Below are 12576 nucleotides of genomic sequence, written 5' to 3' on the forward strand. Positions count from 1 at the left end.
TGCAGGACTCTTTTTAGACATAAATACTGTTGAATCTGCAATGGTATTTTTCATCTACCTCTCACCCGGTGCCTTCTTTGATGCTGATCGCCTTTTCATACATTTCCTAAAGTGTCTGTGTTTGACGTTATGGTTTACATTTTCCCATTTCCCATCCAGAATCCAGATGACAGGTCTTGACTCAAACTGTTGACTGTCCATTTCCTTCCACAGATGTTGCCTGACCCAGAATTCTCTCAGCAGTTTGTTTCCCGTTTCAGATTCTAACATCCACAGTCTCTTGTCTCTTTGTTCCCATTTCCTTTATTTGATATGCCTCTAAACTCAAAATCTTCCTATGCCTGCCTTCTAATTCTTCACTGATATTCTTCAATTAGTTGTTGCTGGCTACCTCTAAGACTTAAAATTTGCTATACCATCTCCTAAACTCACATGAAAACTTAAGAAATAGTGTTAAAACCTTCCTTTGGTCACCTGTCTTAATATTGCAAAGTCTGCTTGATAAATTCTCCTCTAAACTGGCTTGAGGATGTTTAGTTACTGTACAAATAAAACATTGTTCAAATGCCTATTCTTTTTGCATTATAACTCAGTTTAAAACTTCCCCCTTTCCCCTTTAACGCACATCCTCTATTACTAGGAATTTCTGACCTGGGGAAAAGATTCTGACTGTCTAAGCTATCTATGTCTCTTGTAATTTTACAAATTTCCATCAAGTCTCCATTAGCACTGAAGCATTACAGCTAAGTTTATTAGTTATCCACGCAGTGAGTCAGATTCTGCTGACTGATGATAAACTTTCCTTTAGTCCAACTGGGATCACCTATCCCAACACTTGAAAGTTTGATCGATGTTGTTAAAATTAATGCTGGTAATGTATATCTCAACTCAGTCACTAATGCCTCTGGCAAATAAGAACAATGTTCTTTTCCCTTTTGTGCTGTGTGCCTTGGTCCTACTGTTGATGGACTTGGCTTGGTTATTGAGAAATATCTCTCAGATTGGGTTACTTACAGTGTGTTCATGTATCCTTGTTTCAATATCACATGCGAATCCCAAAGCACAAGCAAGATATCACCGTCATGTTTTCTGATAAATGAAATAAATAAAGGTATACCATTGCTTGGTTTAAATAAGTTAAATGTAATGGAGTGCATTCTCCCTAATGCTTTTGCTAAGTAGAATTTCATATAAGATAACCAATCAGAGCAATGAATCGGGTACAGCTTATTTTCCAGTGGCTAAATATCTGCAAAATCGGCAACATTCCATTACGGATGTACTTAGTTTCTTGTTACTGACATATTAACCTACCACAAAAGATGATGTGTTGGGAAATTGATACTAATATTTGTGTTATATAGACAGGCTAGGGTTGTTCGCTCTGGTGTGTTGGAGGGTGGGGAAAGGCCTATTGGAAGTCCCTAAAATTATGAGATACATAGATAGTGTAGAAAGTCAGAATCTTTTTTCAAATACTAGATGACATGCATTTAATGAGATAGGGGAAGATGTTTAAAGAAGGTGTGCAGGGTAATTTGTCTTTTTACAATGCGCGGTAGGTGTCTAGAATGAGCTTTCAGGTGAGTGGAGGAAGCAGAACAACAAGAGGCTCTTAAGATTCTGTTGACCAAGCAGGGACCAGAGGGATATGGATCATGTACAGGCAGAAGAGATTTAGTTTAATTCTGCACCTTGCATGGTGCAGACATTGAGGACTGAAGGGCCAGCTCCTGTGCTGTAATTATTCAACACTCCATGTTCTATGTGCTTAAAGTTTTCTCAGAGAGAAGGCAAAAGTAGCTCAAAGTGGTTATTTCATCACATTGCTTAGCTTTCTGGTGATATCCATAGCAGTACATTAATGGAAAACCTTGAAATCTCAAAACCAATGGGTGGGATTTGTATTCTCATTACCAGCAGTCCTTCCAATGGTCACAAGGGGAACATTTACCCCCAGCTTCCACTGTCGTTAGTGAATGGATCTTCAATGGAACTCTGAACTACCTGGGCCTTAATGAGATAATAATCCAAGTTAAAGGCCAATAATTAATTGGATTCAAACAGTAGATTTAATCACGTAAATATGAGGAATTCTGCAGATGCTGGAAATTCAAGCAACACACATCAAAGTTACTGGTGAATGCAGCAGGCAGGCAGCATCTCCAGGAAGAGATATCTTCCTAGAGATGCTGCCTGGCCTGCTGCGTTCACCAGCAATTTTGATGTGTGTTGCTTGAGTAGATTTAATCATTTTGCTAAATCCTCCTTAGTATTCTGTGAGACCCAATCATTTGAGAACAGATAACTGAAACTCAGATACTCAAGATGCGCATTCCTATTAATTACTCCCAGATTCTACACTCACAGACATACCAACCAGAGAACTGATAACAAACCCATGGAGTCACAGGGAAAATGTACAAGCCCCACCCAGATAGCGTCAGAGGGCAGGGTTGGACCAGGAGTGCTGGAACAGTGAGGCACTAGCTGAATCACTTGGCCGGCCGTTTAGTCTGCTGTAGAGACTGTCTGAGGTGGCAGATTTGACCCCAGTTTGAAATCACTGCAGGAAGGTGACACCACAGACAGTACTGAACTCATTCAGTTCTCTACTGGTGTATTAGCCGAGATATTGGTTTCTCAGGATGCTATGGTGTGAAGTAAAACAGAAGTGCTTTCACTCAGAAGGCAAGGTTCCACGACTATGCCATGGTGGAGATGTATGGTTAAGGTATAGTCCTGGAGAATCAAGAACATTTACAACACAGAAAGAGAATACTGTCTTTCATGATGCTCTAGCACCATGATAGTTGAGGGAGTACTTGATGGATCAGCTGGCCTTTTCCTGCTCATAGTCCAGTGTCTTTATCAACTGAGTTTCTTCAGCAGATTTGTTTTTGGTCCAGATTCCAGCACTGGCACTCTCTCATGTCTCCCTGTCCATATGCACATCTTCAAATGCCTGAGAAGTGACACAATGAGGTTTTATCATGCCATTAAACCGCCTTTAAGGTGAATGAACAACCATAAAGTTATATATATATATATATATAAATAAAGATATATTGACCACCTTAAAAATCAACTGAGACACAAGAGACTGCAGATGTTGGAATCTGGAGGGAAGAAAGCACTGCAGAAGGAATCAGGTAGTGGGCTCAATGGAGGGAAATGTTTGAAGTCAAAAGGCTTCACCTGGACTGAAGGAGGAGATGGGACATTGCCAATATAAAGAAGTGATGGGGAGCGGTGGAGCAAGAGCTAGCAGTTGATAGGTGGATCAAGGTGAGGAGGGGCGATTGGCAAGTGGGGAAGGGAAGGGAAGGGTGGAGACAGTGATGGGACTGAAAGGTGATAGGTGAAGGCAACAAAGGGCTGAAGAGGACAGAGTCTGATGGCGAAGGAAGGTGGAGCATGCAATCAAATAAGGGAGGTGTACTGGGTAGATAGGACAGTGAGGGAAGAGGAGCCAGTAGAAGGAATGTGTAGATGCATGCAATAGATGGAGGAGGGGAAAGTAGCAGATTGATCGCAGTTTGGGTGTGTATAGGAGTGTAGATGAAGGAGAGGGAGATAAAAAGAGAAAAGGGATAGAAGGGATGCAGTTTTCTTGAAATTAGAATTCTGTTTCTCTTTTGTAGTGCTGCATGTGCTTAATGGGAGCAGCATGCACTATCCAAAATACAATGCTGTGGAATAGACCTTGATGAACAGAATACACAATACTACTACTACCACTGTTTAGCATTTTATCACCGCTGTGTACCTTACAATCTTAACGGCAAAGAGGGAGCTAAAATGCCTGAGGGATTCTTTAATGTAATTAACAAATCCACTCTCATCAAATGGCTGCATTCACCTTGGAGGAAGAACGCTTTTAAAACATGCTTCTGTCGGCAGAGATGCAGAAAATAAGAATTGTGTTGCTTCACACCAAATAAATCAAATAACAGATCACTTGCCAGCCTCAGAAGTTCAGACATAGCTCTTGCTTGAGCTGCCTCCTTTGTAAAGAGGAGAGTGCCAACTGACACATTTATCTCCAGTTTCAGTAGTTGGCAGTCTCTTGTAACCAGTGTTAAATTGTTTCATGTATGATTACTCACAATGCTGAAGAAAAGCCATAAGCAGACCGATTTTAGTGGCTTCAAAGTTTGTTTTTGCAAATACACATTTCAGTCAAACAACTTTTGCTGATAAGGTACACTGTGAACCCATTGTCAGACTCCCTGGGACCTTCTATCTATTCACCACAATTTATTTCTCTCTTGTAGGGTTTGTTTGTATTATATTGACACTGTTTCATTATAATCAGCCCATCTTGACAGCACCGATGAGTTGTCTTTGTAGCATAGCTTATTTCAGCGAAACTCTGGGTAAAACGTAATAAAGCACATTATTCAACTCTATTAGATCAAAGTATTCGTTGAAATTGAATTATTTACAGCAGACAATGATTTAAAATTTCACTGCAGCATAATCGTGCAGATTGGCTGTTGCTCCTTCAGGTTCAATGGGATCATTACTCTTACTGAAACAAATAAATCCCCTCGAATGTGTACATTTTCCTATGTGATTAAACATTATGAAACATTGCACAGAATCTAAATCATGCCAATGGATTAGGGTTTGAAAATAAGTGATGGTAGGTTCTTAGAGCACAAGGATTCTTATGCCATCCTTCAACAACTGGAAAAACAAAATAAAGAGCTTTCCTGTAAAATAGTGCAAATTGCGAATTCAACCCAGTTTTCTAAGTAATTAAAAAGAAATCCGATTTATTCAGTTGCACTAAATCATAACGCTAAACAAACCCCGATAAGAACGTTATAGTAACACAAGCAAAATGGCAGCTTCTGGTACAAATTGTGAAGTTCATTATTTGAAATTCTGTCTCTATTTACAAATCATGCAGTGAAGTTGCTCCCAAAGCATCAAACACTCCCTCAAAGTGAAGGGAAAATGGAGGGTATTCTATGTACAATGGCAGTTACTTTGCCCAGAATCAGGCTCTGATTTATTATCACTAACTTGTACGATGTGAAATTTACATTGCATCCTCCTGTGCCAAGATGAGTTAATTCCAATTTCCATTCTCATTCTGACGTGTCGGTCCATGACCTCCTCATATGCCAAAGTAAGCCCACCCTCAGAGTGGAGGAGCAATGCTTTATATTCTGTCTGGGTAGCCAGCCTGATGGCATGAATATTGATTTCTCCCTCTGGTAAACACATTTCACTCCCCCCCAACCCCCATCCCATTCCCCACTGTGACCTTATACCTCTTCTCAACTGCCTATTCCTTCCCCCGGGTCCCCTCCTCCTTCCCTTTCTCCTATGGACCACTCTCCTTTCCTATCAGATTCCTTTTTCTTCAGTCCTTGACCTCTCCCACCCACCTGGCTTCACCTATCATCTTCCAGCTAGCCTCCCTAACACTCCTCTCACCTTTTTATTCTTCCTTCTCAGTCCTGAAGAACGGCCTTGGCGTGAAACGTCAACTATCTATTCATTTCCATGGATGCTGTCTGACCTGTCGTTCCTCCAGCATTTTGTGCAAGTTGCTCTGAACTTCCAGCATCTGCAGACTTTCTTGTGCTTATGATGTGAAATTTGCTGTTTTGAGGCTCTGTACAGTGGAAAGATTATGTACTGTGAAAGCACTGGGACAATACCATCAAAGAAAACAAATGGCTGATGCGAAAGGGGACACTGAACAACTAAAAGACCCAAGCACTAAACATAGCCACCACTTACTCTTGCCCATACTGCACCAGAATATGCAGAAGCTGGAACGGCCACTACAGCCACCTAAAGACAACCCCTTAGGAGAACATCATACTCAACCCGAGTGATCTCACTACTACTGCTACAGAGCAAAGTCATAAATTACAAACACAAATAAATACTGCAAAACAAAGGATTAACAAGGTAGTCTTTAGGAGTTCATGGATCATTCAGAAATCTGATGGTGCAGCGGAAAAAACTGTTCTAGAATTGTTGAGTGTGGGTCTTCCAGCTCCTATCTCCTCGATGGTGGTGAGGAGAAGAGCGCACGGTGCAGGTAGCAAAGGTTCTCAGTTATGGGCTGCATGGCAATGTAGCGGTTAGCATAATGCTCGTACAGCGCAAATGGCCCCAGTTCAATCCTGCCACTGTCTGTGAGGAGTTTGTACATTCTCCTCGTGCAGCTTTCCTCCGGGTTCTTCCAAATCGCAGAGACACACAGGCTAGTTGGTGACATGGGTGTAGTTGGGCGCCATGGGTTTGTTGGGCTGGACAGTGCTGTACCTGTAAAAGAAAATTGCACAGATGTGAGAACACCACAAGCATAACCATTTCAAAAACGGCACTTGTTCCTCATTTCGTTTGAGCAGATTCATATATTCCATCCTGGACTATGAACAGAGGGAATTCCTCCAAGTGCTTAAATTTATCTCCACTTCTCCCTCTTTCAGTTAATACGGATCAATTCCATCTGTGCAAGTTATGAGGCCAGATTTTCCATATGCAGGTCTGCCGCTGCCTGGACTCACCACTCATGACCCCACCTCATGTCCATGCTCGGCTTCGCACAGAACATAGCACATTACCTCACAGGAATAGACCCTTCAGCACATAATGTTGTGCCAAATTAATTAAATTAATAATCAAATACCCAAGTAAACTAATCATTTCTGCCTACACATTGTCCATGCCCTTCTCTTTCCTGCATACTCATGTGCCTATCTAAAAGCCTCTGGAAGGCCTCTAACATATTTGTCTCCACCACCAACACTGGCAGCATATTCGAGGCACCCACCACTTCCTGTGTAAAAAAAAACTTGCCCTGCACATCTCTATTGAACTTATTGTAAATCCATGTTAGATATTTCAACCCTGGGAAAAAGATACCAGCTATCTATCAATGTCTCTCTGCATCTTATAAGCTTCTATCCGATCTCTGCTTCAGAGAGGGCAACCCAAGTTTGTCCAGCATCTCCTTATAGCATAAACACAGGAGATTCTGCAGATGCTGGAAATTCAGAGAACACACACAAAATGCTGGATGAACTCTGCAGGTGAGGCAGCATCTATGGAGAGGCATAAAGACCCAATGTTTCAGTTTGAGATCTGATGGGTCTCAGCCCAAAATGTCAAGTCTTTACTCCTCTCCATAGACGCTGCCAACCTGCTGAGTTCCTTTAGCATTCTGTGCACATTAATCTCTTTATAGCAATCCAGGCATCATCCATGTAAACCGCTTCTGCACCTCAACATTCTTGCAGCACTGGGGCAACCAGAACTGAATGCAACACTCTAGATGAGGTCTGAATTGAGAGTCACTGACTGTACTACTAATCTATCTGGCCTAGACTCCTCTAGAGATGGGTCATGTCTTAAACATTCATCCCACCCCATGGACCTTGAGAGTTATAATCAGGACATCAGAATAATCACTATGCCAATAAAACTTGAAGGCAGAATGCAGGGTTAATGGCAGGATTCTTAATGGTGTGGAGGAACAGAGGGATTTTGGGGTTCAAGTCCATAGATCCCTCAAAGGTGCAGTTTAAATTGAAAGAGTCATTAAGAAGGTGTATGGTATGTTGACCTTCAATAGTCAGGGGACTGAGTTCAACAGCTGTGACATAATTTTGCAGCTTTGTAAAACACTGGCTGAAACACATTTTGACTACTGTGTTCAGTTCTGATCGCCCCTTTATAGGAAGGATGTACAAGCTTTAGAGAAGGTGCAGAGGAGATTTCCCAGAATGCTGCCTGGATTAGAGAGCATGTCTTATGAGGATAGGATGAGCAAGCTAAGGTCTTCCTCTTTGGAGAGAAGGTGATGAGAAGCGACTTGATAGAGGTGTATAAGATGATAGAAGGCATAGATAGAGTTGACAGCCAGAGACTTTCTCCCAGTGTGGAAATGGGTAATATGAGGGGCATTACTTTGAGGTGGTTACAGGAAAGTAAAGAGGGGATGTTAGAAGTAGATTTTTACAAAAAGAGTGGTAGGTGTGTTAAATGTGTGGCCGGGGGTTATAGTAGAAGCAAATACATCAGGGAGATTTAAGAGACTCTCATATAGGCATGTTGATGAAACACAAATGGAGGGCTATGTGGAAGGGAAGGATTAATTTGATCTTGAAGTAGGTTAAAGGGCCAGCACAATATTGTGAACAGAGTGCCAGTACTCTGTTCTATGTCCTAAAACTCCCTTGCAACCCACAACCAGACAGCAGACCCACACTCCAAAAACATGTTTTCCAAAGCTACCAACACGTTCAATGCCAAACAAGAAAAAATGCCCGAAACGTCGACTGTAGATGCTGCCTGGCCTGCTGCGTTCACTAGCAACTTTGATGTGTGTTGCTTGAAATTCCAGCATCTGCAGGTTTCCTCGTGTTTGCGGTTTTAAAATCTGCAGTTGCTGTAAATCCAAGCGACACACAAAAAAATGCGGGAGGAACTCAGCAGACCAGGCAGTATCCATGGAAAAGAGTACATTCGACATTTTGGGCCAAGACCCTTCAGCAGGACTGGAAAAAAAAATTAGATTAGATTTAACTTTATTGTCATTGTGCTGAGTACACATACAAAACCAATGAAATGCATTTAGCATCTGACCAGAAATGCAAAGAATAATGTTACAAAGTAACTGTGAATAAAAAAAGTGCTACAGCACACAAATATAAAAGTACTGAGACAGTGCAATACGGATGCAATACTGCTTATGAGGGGTAGAGTTAAAATGTGGAGGGAGGGGAGGAAGATACACGAGGTGATAGGTGAAACTGGGAGAGGGAGGGGTGAAGTAAAGAGCTGGGAAGTTGAATGGTGAAAGAGATACAGGGCTGGAGAAGGGGAAATCTGATAGGAGGGAACAGAAGTCCATGGAAGAAAGAAAAGGGAGGAAGAGAGAGGTGATGGGCAGGCAAGGAGATAAGGTAAGATAGGGAAAAGGGGATGGGGAATGGTGAAGGAGAGGGAGGCCATTACCGGAAGTTTGAGAAATCGACTTTCATGCCATCACATTGGAGGCTACCCAGACAGAATATAAGTTGTTGCTCCAACAACCTGAGCCTGGCCTCATCACAACAGTGGAGGAGGCCCAGGACAGACATATTGGAATTGGAATTGGAATTAAAGTGGGTGGCCACTGGGAGATCCCGCTTGTTCTGGCGGACGGAGCATAGATGCTCGGTGAAGCCCTCTCCCAATCTAAGTCCGATCTCACCAATATACAAGAGGTCACAAGGGGAGCACCGAACACAGTATATGACTCCAACAGACACACAGATGAAGGAGGACATCTCTTTCATTCTGGAATGAAAAGTCTCATCCTGTGGCAGATGTGGTAGAGACGAAGGAATTGTGAAAGGGGATGGTGTTTCTACAAGTAACAGGGTGGGAAGAGGTATAGCCCAGGTATTTGTGAGAGCCTGTGCATTTGTAATAGACATCCGTAGATAAGCTGTCTCCAGAGACAGAAAGATCAAGAAAGGGGAAGAAGTGGATGAAGTCAACGAGTTCCGCAAGGGTGCATGAAGCAGCACTAATGCAGTCATTGACGTACCAGGATGGCAACCGGTGTAGGCTTGGAACATAGACTATTCCACATAGCCAACAAACAGGCAACCGTAACTGTAACCCATGTGAGTGCCCATAGCTACATTTTTTGTTTGAAGGAAGTGGGAGGAGCCAAAGGAGAAATTATTAAGAGTGAGGACAAGTTCTGCTAGGGGGAGGAGAGTGGTGGTGGAGGGGAACTGGTTGGGTCTGGTGTCCACAAAGAAATGGAGAGCTTTGAGGCCATCCTGGTGGGGATGGAGATCGATAATAAAAATAAGATGATGGGAGCCAGGGGACTTGAAATCTTTGAAAAGATTCAGAGCATGTTCAATGCTTCTGAATTCCTCTGGATAAATATTTAAGAACTATTAAATGTTAGGTAAGCACATTAAAATAATTTTAAAAATCAACTAAAATAGTTGTGAAAATTTTAGCATGAAAAAGGTGAACATCAGTTTATAGTTTAAGGAAAATTTTACACTTACATCATTAAATGTGTATTCCATAGCAGGCAAATGTTGGCTGTTTATAGTTGAAACAAAACAAGAGGTATTCAAGTCAGTTTACTGATGGTTTGCAATTGATCAGTGGACTGATCTAATCCACACAATAAATAAGCCTATACACAATTTATATATTTAAAAAAATCTGCAGTTTTCTAAACAAACTGTTGGATATAATCACCAAGTGAGGCAGAATTTACAGACAGCATCAGTAAGTTAATATTCCAGTTCTATAGCCTTTCATCTACTAAATTTCAGCATGAAAGCAAACATAAATGACATGAAAAAGATTCAGCTTAACTTAACTTTATTCTTCTTCTTTTCAGCCACATAATCACTATTTGATTCAGTGAATTTGATGATCTTACTCCAGACCTAAACGGTCACTGGATACAGGAGCAGAATTTCATCAAACCTATGCTTTGCAACTGGAACTCCACATAGTCTAGTGGTGGAATCACACCTGTAAGAAGGTGATTTTCCAAGTTGTGCTGGTCCTTTTAAAGTTACATGGGCTCACGTGAATATATTCTCCCTGTTGGCTGCATCCAGCAAAACCCAGTTTAGGATTATACTATAAAAATGGTTCATAAACACCAAGGTCCTTTGAGCGCTCTTAAATGTACTTGAAAGGTGCTTTAGAAAAGATGGGGTTTGTTGGATTTTTTTTTAAAACTTTGAAGACCAAACAAAGAAAGACTGTCTTCTCTTCATGACTTGTTGATAGGAGATAATCAACTTAAAATTGATACTGAGAATCTAAAGAGAGAGTTGAATGGAAATTTCTTGAAAGGATCCTTTCTCACAGAGAGTTGATGAAGAGAAGAGCTGATACTGTTTAATGACAAATTGGATAAATAGTTGAACAAAGAGCTGAGTAACACTGATTACATTGCTCCAGATAACTAACTGGAAAGGCACCATTAAGCTCAATGGTTCAATACATTGCTAGGGTTCAAATCTTTTTGATTTTAACTGATTAAAAAAGATAAAAAAATACAATGTAATACATTGTATTAATTTCAACAACCTATGTGAAAAATTGGTTTTCTTCACCAATATAACTCAGCCATGCAGAACATAAATTTTCATTCACTTTGATTTAAGAATATCTCATGTGGTTTTCAGACTGCTCTTCTTGACTACATACCACAGGACGCACAGGTCAGTGCTACAAAACGTGGAAAAATGAAAAGGTAGGGGTACGAAAGGGGTGAATGGGCCTCACAATTTTAGAAAATAAGATAATTATGCAAGCAGTAACTAGGGTAACATCAGAACTAATCTATCATTGATGTTATTACATATTCCAATTTAGTTGCACTTTATGGAAAGAAAAAGATAATGTATCAATTTGATGCTAAACTTCAATAAAAAACAGAGGAAATTTGTCAAACTGAATCAAAGATAACAGCTAAAGATTCCAAACTCTGATGACATGGTGCTCAACAACATTAAGTTTCATATATTCCCTGATTGACAAGCATATCCTTCTTACTGGATTCATACAATCCACTGCTTGCCTTTCTGATTATTCTCTTCTTCTCTTGGGCCCTCAGCTCCCAGTGGAGCATAGACCGTCGATGACCTCCTGTCTCCATTGTCCTCTGACATCAATGGTATCGTTGGGGTTCATCAACGTTTCTGCAATCCATTGTAATCACTGTACAGGGGATTGGTCTACACGTGTTCACCAGAGCCCTGTTGGCAGGTCTTACCCGTTTCCACCTCTCATGGCAGAGACATAGGGTTGAGTATGAGAGGCCTTTCTGACTAATACAACTCTTTGAAAGTTTGGTTGATCACTGAGCTGGGCAAAAATGTTTGCAGACATTTTGGCTCCATTCAAGTAGCCATCATCAGTGCACAGTTGAGAGTGTTGTCTCCTCAGAATGCCGGTTTATATATTCCTGCAGGGTCTGAATGGATATCGATAAGATGTCGTGATCTGGTTGGCTAGTTCAAAACACTGAACACTTTAGCAGTGGAAGATTCTGATTGTCTAGCTTTGAGAAAGGTCTGATGAAAGTGTTTGCTTCACTGTCCAAACCTGAGATTACTGGCGATTTGTCAATTGCTGACATCATTGTTTCTCTTTTCTCTGGAAGGGTTTATATATACCAGGTCTCAGTCGATGTGCTTGCTGATGGATTATTTTGTAGAGAACCACGCTTCGAGAAATTCTCATTCTTTTCTTGTTCTTGCTTGAGTCAAGACCCTGGTTGTCGTCTAATTAAAATGGTGTCCTTCTTCGTCTGACACTAACAAGTGTGGGTTGTGCCTTCTGCTCGCTAGCTGATGCTCATGCAGCCTGGTCAAAAGTTTTCTTCCTGTTTGTCACAGTTTGATGTAGTACTTGTGCAGTCACTACACTGGAATTTGTAGATAACATTTGTTCTCTCGGTCACATTTTGTTGCAATTTGAGTTTAATAGGTTCCTCCTCAAAGTTGCAGTCGGTTTGTGTGCAACTGTGATGTTGTGTTGCTGAAGCAGTCATTTCCAAAATGT

This window comes from Mobula birostris, chromosome 1 (assembly GCF_030028105.1).
Source record: "Mobula birostris isolate sMobBir1 chromosome 1, sMobBir1.hap1, whole genome shotgun sequence".
Taxonomy (NCBI): domain Eukaryota; kingdom Metazoa; phylum Chordata; class Chondrichthyes; order Myliobatiformes; family Myliobatidae; genus Mobula; species Mobula birostris.